Below are 10,063 nucleotides of genomic sequence, written 5' to 3'. Positions count from 1 at the left end.
AAAAATTGCAATAGATGATATTTTTCAAGAATATAACTTATTTATAATCCGATCAAACTCACCACCATGACTGACTAACAATCACGTGCTATCTCAATTAATCAGCGCGTGGAGCAAGTAGCATTTGATAGCAGAAACGTTTGTGCAACCGGGCGATGACGGGCGGGCACGTGAGGCGGCATAAATGCGCACCATTAAACCTGCCTCCATGTGTTTACGAAACAGGCGGAAAAAAGCGCTAGACGGGAGGAAAAAAAGTGTATCGTATCCGCATTTAAAATGGATAGTCCGACACCCCCTTCGCGCCACTTATCCTCACAGTCGCGATTCGCGCACGCTTCGCATCGCCATCGCCCCTCGCCGCTAATGCCCGATACAATGCGAGCGTCCCGTATATCTCCCGTGACGTGTATGCGTAATATATACACAGGGTGTCCCGTGAAATCCGTGATTTCGATGAGACGGTATTCTTCAGCGATAAGGGAGAGTTAAGAAAAATCTAATCGGACGGATCTATGAGGAATAAGTAGTTGAGAAGCTTCCAGCCAATGTTTCGACAAACGTATAACTACAGAGATTTCCTAGGACACCCTGTACGTGTACAAACAGCCACCTGCGGAGCGAATGCGGATGCACACGCGTGTGCGATGTCCGCCCACCTGACAATACGCCGTTTCGGCGGGATCGTAAAGCCACTCTTTATGCACGCTGCGAATGGTCAGTATATAGATAAACGCACCGCGGACACTTGCCCGACGTAGATTACGATAACCCGGCGCGGATGCATCTCCGTGATGTCCCCGACGTGAATAGTCCGCGTAAAATTGTTTTGTAGAAAGTTTTTTTTTTCCTACAAATGCAGCAAATTCGGTCGACAAATTCACGTCGCTAAATCTAAATGGTGAATTTGCATAGCGAGTTTACATGCGGTGGGATGCGATATTTTTAGAGGCTTCGCTCTGCTCTCGATACGACCGCGAAGTAAATCCGGAATTATCGAAATCTACCCTACATCGAGTCCGTAACCGGGCGGATCGTATTTCTCCGAGCAACGCTGCAAACGCTTCCTCGTCCTTTTTTTTTTCGATTGCTACGGTATCGCTGCGTCGCGCCGTAACTTCGACACCGACACGAAAAAACGGACGAGCTCGAGCTCGAAACGATAGGTAATAAAAGTCACTCGGGTGCGTCCGAGTGGTGATTCGGGAGAGATAAGAGGTCTGATGGACAGCGCGAAATCGAGCGAGGCGCGACAATGCGATAACGCAAGCACGTATATCGCCCGACGATTATATGTAGACGATAAACGAACGTTCGCGTTATAGGATCCAGCCGCGCTATTGCGTAATCGCTGATTAAGCGACTCAGCGGACAATCGAGCAGAGCTCTTTCACAATCGGCACGTGGACACACGACTATCGGTTGTATCGGTTACATGCATAACGAAATCTCTTTAATGTTCTGATAACGTGTCGACATAGTCTACTTACACAATTAATTTGCATATTGATTGTATATTTTAATTTAAGTAATACGTGGTGTAACAAAATGTAAATGTAAAAAAAAAATTGCATACTGTACGAAATGGATAGTGAATTATATGGAAGGTAGTGACTAAGAAAAAAAAAAAGATTCCGTCTTTAGGTCCCACCGAGATTTGAACTCGGATCGCTGGATTCAAAGTCCAGAGTGCTAACCATTACACCATGGGACCTTCACGGACTCATCGGCTTTATTGAACGTACAGGTGAACCATCTCAATTAAAAATTGGACATCACAAATAATTCTAAAAACGAAAACATAAAAGAACAAAATGGCACGAAACATAATGTATTTTATAATCATCATATTCTCAATCAAGTTAAATATACATGTTTTCGTTTACAGTTATCTGAGCATCACTGTTGCGCCTTTCTAAAATTACCAACACTGGAAATAAATTTCAATCTCTGTCATGTTACATGTCCGCCACCGTAAAAGTGGTTATTTACAAACCCCTTGCTACATTGCACCCTGTCTACTCTCCCCTCACTCTCCCCCCGTATCGCGAAGGAAAGAAAAAAAGCCTCTCGAGCCGTTTCGCGTGTGTCGTCCCGAATCGGAAGAACGGGGCGAACAATGTATAAATTCGAGCACCCCTCCAAAGTGAGAGACCGACGGGGGAGAGGAGAAGGGTGGAGGGTGGAAACATAGATTTCGAAAGCATCGACAAGCGGGAGCTTGGTGGAGGTCGACCCCTTCTCGCCCCGTGTCAACCCCTAATTGAACGGAAGCCGGCAATAAATATTACTGTTTCTTTCGTGGGGCCGATTTTATAATAGCGCGCAGCCGTGGCACCGATGACGGAAGCGGATGTGCAATCAATGTGACATACGCTTCGGGGATTTATATCCCGTGTCGCTCTCTACGTGCGATTAACTTGCAATCGGAGGAAGACGCAGCGTCGACGCGCTGCGGAACTCGCGAAGTTCGTAAATGCTAGAATAAAAGAGAGGATTTTTACATAGAACTTTCTTCGCGAAATCTATCTGCAACACATGTAAATGTCACACGTATATTGTCTGTTAAGTGGATAATGTCTTAAAAGAGAATATCAACGATAATAAATCCATTGTTTGTGCCAAAACATTTTCTTTGCATCTTAGATCTCAGAAAACAAGTAAAAAATGTTTAGCTATCTTATTAACACTTACATAATAATTTAATATTGCAGAGTGAAAAGTATGTTAACTATCGTGTCAATATAAGGGATCTTAAAAATGGTCAGCGAAGAACAGGCATGTCTATAAAGTATAAAATTTATGCATTCGAGATAATCTTCTTCCTTTGAGATAATGAGAAATTTACGATTTAATACAGTGTTACACTTTTATTCTTTCGTATTAATCAGTGACTCGGAATCTATGATAATCTATCCCGCACAAGGAGAACGCGTAAGTCACATTCATCTTGATACCCGTCCTATTAGCTCGAACCGAAAATTCATCATATGCTCGGTAAACGCGTTTATCGGGGAAACACAGGTGACATGATCGTGGGGTACGTCTGTCATCTCGCGGCAATATCATCCCCGTCGGCTGCCACCCACCGCCCCCTTCTCCCATCCTTCGCGATGCCTGCAAAGCCTCGGCGGTGTCGCAGGCTGCGACTTCCGGTTCCTTCTTGATAATTAGAAGCGACCCCGGCTCGTAATAACAATAACGGCGCGTGCTACGAGGCAGCGGCCCCGGGGCACCTCGTTTGACATCAAAGTGAGTCCCCTCCCTCTCCCCCTCGCTTCCATTGCGCGCCTCTGTTGCCGGCATGCAACGGGGCACGACTAATGAGATTCACTTTGCTTACGGTTTCGCCCCTGCTCTCGCTCGCGATACTCGCTTTACTCCTCCCTCCCTCGACACGACCGACTTCGCTGGCTCGCTCGCCACCTTTCGATCATTTTGATCATCGCGGCGATACCGCGCCCCACGGTGATGGCGCACCCCTTTTTTCCGGCTTCTCGTACCGCGACACTGCGCCTTTGTGCCGCCGCTCTCGTAAATATTTGAGCGCGGCTCGCCTCGTTAGCGGAATTTGTTGTTGCCTGTTTGACGCATACAGAGTGAATCGACTGCGTAAATAAAAATAATCACGCGTAATTTTTCTTGATCACTCATCGCGCCCGATCATAGGCTCGCGAATTTGTGCAGTACAATCCGCAATTCTTTCCGTCACGTCATAAAATTTATAACGCTATATACCGGCATTATATTTCAATCAGTTTAATAAATGACAATTATGGTGATGATAAGAAGATCTATTTATGAGCTTTAGATTTAGTGGCTACGCGCAACGAATCCTGTGACGTGCAGAACGAGGCGTTACACAGCCAGCCGGCCTATCTACTCCATAGGTGCAATTATCCCTACCAGTTTTATTGCGCGCTTAATTGAAACAAATCATTGTAGCAATCTAAGCTTGTCCCACATACATGATCTGCTCGGCTACTTAATATTATCTCGTAAACATCGCAGTGCTTCGGCACGCGGTACCTCTCGGCAGAAATAATTTGTCACTTAGAGCATAGTCACCTTATTTAATGTTATAACGAATTAATTATCGATTAAGCCGGCATATCTCGCTATATATACGTCGCGTCGTTACCGATAATATCTATAACTCGGCGAACGTTCATCAATATTTATCATCATCATCATCCTGACTGTCTTCGCATTCACCCGCACGTAAAAATCGACCGCTTACGCGCCGTTAGACCCATTAGCGAGCCCTGTTAATAGACAACATTAATTATGTATGCATCTGGGTCGACGACAAGGAGGAAGGACAAGATCGAGGCGCGACTCCGACGTCGACGACGAGTGCATTATGATGCACCCCTATCTCGCCACGTGGCCGCCGCTCGGCTCGATCCGCGCGGAGCCACGCAGGAGCCGAGCGGGATTTTAAAACGCGCGGGAAAAAGTGGGACGCACGCGGATGACACGCCGTAAGGGCGGCACGAATTAACGCTGGAAAATAAAAGAGCGCGCCCGTCACGCCTGGTGGCAAAATGGCCTGTGACTAATGCGGCACCACTTCCTGCGCCGCGCAGGCTCGAGTCCTCGACTTGACTGCGACTCGAGTGCGACTGCGATACGCTATGAAAATCATGTCACGGACATATTGCCGGGCCGTTTCCGACCGTGGTAGAGCCCCCCCGTACGCCATCGATATAATTAATTACAGGAAGTTACCCCGGCGCGAGACTCATACGCGGCGAACAGCGAAAATTGAATCGCCTGTTATTCTCGAACTGGTCTTGCTCCCATAGAGCCGATACGGTTAATCGTCATAGGGGAGAATATATTGAAGTCGTTCTAAATTGAAGGTGGAAGTCATCAAGGTGTGTTACGTTACGGGCAATGTAACATGAAGCGCGTGACGGATTTTGGAAAATTATTTCTCTTTACAATTTAGTATCCTATGTTGCTCCCCTTAATTTAATAAGTACCTGAACGCACTTATTAAATGAAAAGGAAAGATATTAGCATTTAAGATCGCTTTTTAATATTTTTATCTCCAGTTATATCCTCTATATAATTTTCATTCAAAGACTATGATATTTGCATTTTACTATAAATACTATATTCTTTACTACTTCATACTACATTCCTTAATTTAATAGTATTGCTGCGGAGAGATTACTGATAACTCAATAATACAAAAGAAGATATTACCATTTATTCAAGGTAGCGCTATTGCTATCTAGGATCACAGTTTTTTCCTGATTTCAAGTTTTATTTAATGACCATGACTTGCATTTTATAAAAAAATACTACTTTACAGTATTCCATATTGTTCTGCTTAATTTAATAATAATGCTGCGGAAAGATATTGGTAGCTTATTTCCACCGAAAAATATTATCATTCAAGATCATATAATACCATTGTTACGTACATTCTTTCCCCGAGTTTTCAAGTTTATTTAATGGCAATGGCTCGTATTTTATGAAACATACTGATATTACGTTCTCTTTCATATGCTGCATACAGAATAGATATTTATGCTTCTTTCACTCGGAGCGTCTCGCACAGTGCCTCCCCCCCGACATATGTCACACTCGTGTTCCAGGGCCACGCGTACGCTCATTAGCGTACGCTATTACGCCGTGGCATAATTTCACGATACGGGCGCGATCATTTTCCGGAGATAGCAAGTCTTCCGGAAGAGCGCGGCGACCGGCAGCGGTCTCTCTTGGATAGGTCAGTGCCAAGAGCCATTCATACCGAGAGCGCGACGACGCAGCGGGTGGGAGAGATCGCGACGAAGCATTTTTCGCATCAGCCTCGCATCCGAACGAGCCTTCCCCTCCCTCCTCCTACCCCTCTGGTCGACTAGCTGCGAATCGTTGCACGGTGCGTTCACACGCGTTCACGCGCCGACACGCATGGCGTTTCAATCATTTTTATCGGGCAAATCTGCATCTCGTCGCTCGCTCTTACGGCCGCGCCGTGACAAAAGTGGACGTAGCAGATGCCACGATGCGGGCACTATCTCGTCGATGGCATCTACGCCGGTCACGCCCATTTCAGATCATTATTCTAGTTGGCGGTTATCATTTCACTTTTCACCGAGTCTCCATGCAGCCCCGTTAATGGATATAAGAAAAAGCACCTCTCGGTCGAGAGACTGCCAGGTCTCTCGGGCTCCACATCCCGAGACTGCCCCTTCTCTTCGCGTTAGTCACTCTCGCTCGGACACCCGCGGTGCAATTGTGTCAGACCTAATGGTTTTCGCTTCTACAAAGAGCCATCGTGGGGATGAACGGAAGAAAAATGAAAAATACGAGGCAAAATTTTTTAAGACGTTGCTTCTATTTTTCCTTTTACAGTTCTATTTTTCCCTGCTGCTCCCTGACAGAGAAAAATAGATTCCACAATACGGTTGTCTTTTTAGTTCTTTGAATATGAAGAAGAACCTTACCTGCTAAATTTTATCACTGCGTCGTAGAACATCGTGAGTCCTGGCGAGAGTTACCGCAACGATATACATACTTTGTCCGAAGCTGACAGATTGAACTGTGTCCAACACGTAACCAACACGTCGAGTATTCCCGAGATTATATCAAATGCTGATAGCGTCATGGAAAGCGATACTTTTCGCGATATATATAAATGTGTGTGTGTTTGTGTATGTGTATATTTTTCGCGGGCGATACTGTCGATAACAATTGTCGCGGCGCGTGACAAATGGCAGCCCGCGGGATGGCCCACGGTGGATTCTTGTAATTTTAGATTACACTTCGTTGCCCAAGGGCTATGGTTAACGCATGGTCGGTCAACCCCCTCGGCCATCACGGAGTATCTTGTCCAGAAGGGTTAGATTAGATACGTCGTTCACTTCGGGCCATATATCTGTTCGACCCCGTCTTTCCATCGCTATGCTGCGTGTGTACACATACCTATTTGTCGACTGTATGTGTGTGTATGTCTATACATGTGTGCGTATGTATTTATTGACCATACGTGTCCGACGTGTGTGCGTGCGTGTGCGCGTGTGCGTGCGGACGAGCGTGAGTCGCGCGGTGAGTTACGGGGCTGCGGACAGAGTGATGCATTGCCGCAGAACCGAGAAGGACCAGATCCCACGGGAATCGAACGGGAACCCTTGCACCTCACACCATTACACCCCATGACAGAAGGGGAGGTTGAATTATTGGAATATCGACGCTACCGGGCATTAAATGCTTCAATTACGATTAATATCGAAATGCGTTAGAACAATGCACGCGGCCCGTCTCGATATGGATACCTTTTGGAACTACGTGTTCACGTGTCTGTCTCTTGATACTCGCTCTATTGTTACGTGCTGAATAAATATTGTATTATATACTCTTCATTCTATCCTAGGGGTTACGTTAACGGAAATGAGCTTCTGCATCATTAATTCTATTTTCACATGCACGTTGACATTGCATGAACATTTTTCATTAATATTTAAAAAACAAAAAGGTGAATGAGACATTATATCTAATAATCTACTTTAAAATTTAATTCTAAAATATCACATATACACATAAAACCGTATCTGAAATATGTATATATTTTAAATGTACATGTTATATATTTAAAAATAAATTCAAATAATGAAAATTATAAAAAAGACACTCACGAAATGTATTGATTCTAATAATCGATTAACGCTTATCCTCGACCGTTTTTGCTCGTATGAAAAACTTGATGTAACGTAAGTATCTCATAATTATCTAATTTATTACGGTCGGTGATAAACGATCGATGTGTAATAAATGCGTGGTGTAAGATGACCGCGTAAAGCCGTAGCGATTATATACACGTGCTTACTTCGCACTCGTCAACGTTTTTGCTCCCGTTACGTTACGTCGTCACAGTAAAACTGTCGTCGGCGAAATACACTGGTGGACTCTAGTACGAAGGGCAAACGTTATTGTTGCACCATATAAATCGCGCTTGATCGCGGAGGAGTATAGACCCGTATATCAAAACTACTGCCGCCCGTGCACCCACTGTAATTTGTGGCCGGTAATAGAAGAGGGAAGCGCGCATCCGACGAAATTATTATCCAGAAAATACATGAATTCTGCGGCGACGACGGCGGTGCTTCGGGGTCGCTCAAAGGTCGTGGTGCGCCTCCCTAGCGACGGATACTTCGGAGCTTCCGTAGGCAGTGTGCGAACCGACACTGCCGCCGACGCGACGTCCAACCAATTCCCGTAATGCACAAATACGGCATACCGCGAGGTAAAGCTATTCCCATCTCGCCCTTTTCGTCGAGAAGCGAGGTAGAGTTACGATAGAGCGATTTTGTGAGAAACTTATGGATTATTTTTGCATACATGGATAGCACAATCTCTCTGTTTGAAGTTAAATCGCCGGTCTTGGGACAGATGTGTATCATCTCAATTATATGAATATTTTTGTCGAGAAATCCAAATCGTAATTTCAAAGAACCATTCTGGGGAAAAGAATTGCGGCGTGTTGTGTCTTGCGGTGTCCAATCGTTCTCTCGTATGATCACCTACCTATTGCGGACGTTGAAATACTCTCGAAATCGTCGCCACACGAACGAATTCCGGCAGTGGAAAAGTTCCCAACTCGTTAAAGCTAATATCGCAGCCTCCACCCCAATTGCTAATGCGTCCGCTCGTGCGCACCCACGACACAACACTTTATTTTTATTTAAAGTGCCCGAACCACACCCCTTCGTCTCGGTCGCCGATTGCTCGACTAGCTGGATGGCTGATCGGCTCCCGCCTCGTTCCGGCGAGCTGAGGGGTTGCGGGGAAGATTCAATCGATTACCGCGATTAAAATAAAATGTAAATGGCGGTACGCGCGCGCGACTCGTGTGTTATGCAAATTCGGTTCTCCGGTAATCACTGAGTGGAAGCTGATGTCTTCCTCCGGCGCTAATGGCCCGGGAAAATGCAAAAAAAAAAAAGACGAACGGAGAGAGAAAGAGAGAGCCGATGAAAGAGAAAATAACGACACGAAGTGTATTGCGGCTCGCACGTACATGCGAAATATACGAGTGTGAGTGAACGCGTGCGCGACAACGAATCGAAGAGGAGAGGAATGAGTAGTTCGCGAGGGTTGCACTCGAGGGTGCAGTTGACTTCAATAGTTTAACGAACTTGCCGAAGATCCTCGGGGTTCGGTTCTCATTCCGGAGATTTTCTGATTTCCGGACTGCTTCGATATTTATTTGTTCCTTCATGTTTCACGACGCGAGCAGACACGCGCGAAATAACAATCTTTTGCGGGATAATCAGAATATGATCATTACTGAAACATCTTCACCAAAATGCACGTAACTTGCTATTTATATGACTATATGTTGCAATATTAACTCATTACTACGTTGTAATAAATATACTGCGTTACGAGGACAAATGAAATTATTACCGCACGTTTATAAAATGTTTATAATGTTCTACAGTGCATCGCTAAAATAATACGCTTAAACGATGCACCTGCACGGCCTTTAATACTCTCGTTTAAAAGGGCGGCCCGTAAAACATAACGAACCCATTTATCGCGATAAGTGAATGAAAAATATCCATTAGCGTTCGGTAACGCGAAGTGTATCGTCGAAACTACGGTAATCTACTTGCCGGGTACGCGGCTTATAATACATTACGCCGGCCAAATGTGTTCTCGATATTACATATTACACGGCATCCCGCAGCCATTAATCTCGGCCACTTGCCGCGGCCGTAATTAATGCTAAACCAACACGCGCGATCGCGTACTTTCTACCGAAACCGAATGGAATGTCCACCCTGATGAAACCGCACGCCGACGGTAAGCGTGACGCGCAATTCGACGCGTATCTGCAACAGTGCCGATAGGCAAATCGAATGGCGATCGCTATTTGGAAGGGAACGCTAGTCCTGGGTTATGCAGCTACATACAGAACGGACAGAAACGAAGACATAGAGAGGTAGCCAGCGAACGAGAGAGAGAGAGAGAGAGAGAGAGAGAGAGAGAGAAAGGGAGAGAAAGGAGTTCAAGCAGAATGGGGAGCCCGCAATTCGGACAAAGATGC

At 45.5% G+C, this 10,063-nt stretch overlaps 1 non-coding gene across 1 annotated transcript; it reads right to left on the bottom strand.

The window, feature by feature from the left end:
• Positions 1-1,642: 1,642 nt before the first annotated feature.
• On the bottom strand, positions 1,643-1,714 carry Trnaq-uug. The gene has a single exon. It is a non-coding gene; the product is annotated as a tRNA-Gln (tRNA).
• Positions 1,715-10,063: the final 8,349 nt, after the last annotated feature.

This window comes from Temnothorax curvispinosus, unplaced genomic scaffold (genome assembly GCF_003070985.1).
Source record: "Temnothorax curvispinosus isolate PA1 unplaced genomic scaffold, ASM307098v1 QBEX01011515.1, whole genome shotgun sequence".
Classification (NCBI taxonomy): domain Eukaryota; kingdom Metazoa; phylum Arthropoda; class Insecta; order Hymenoptera; family Formicidae; genus Temnothorax; species Temnothorax curvispinosus.
This window is presented reverse-complemented; position numbering and strand designations above follow the sequence as displayed.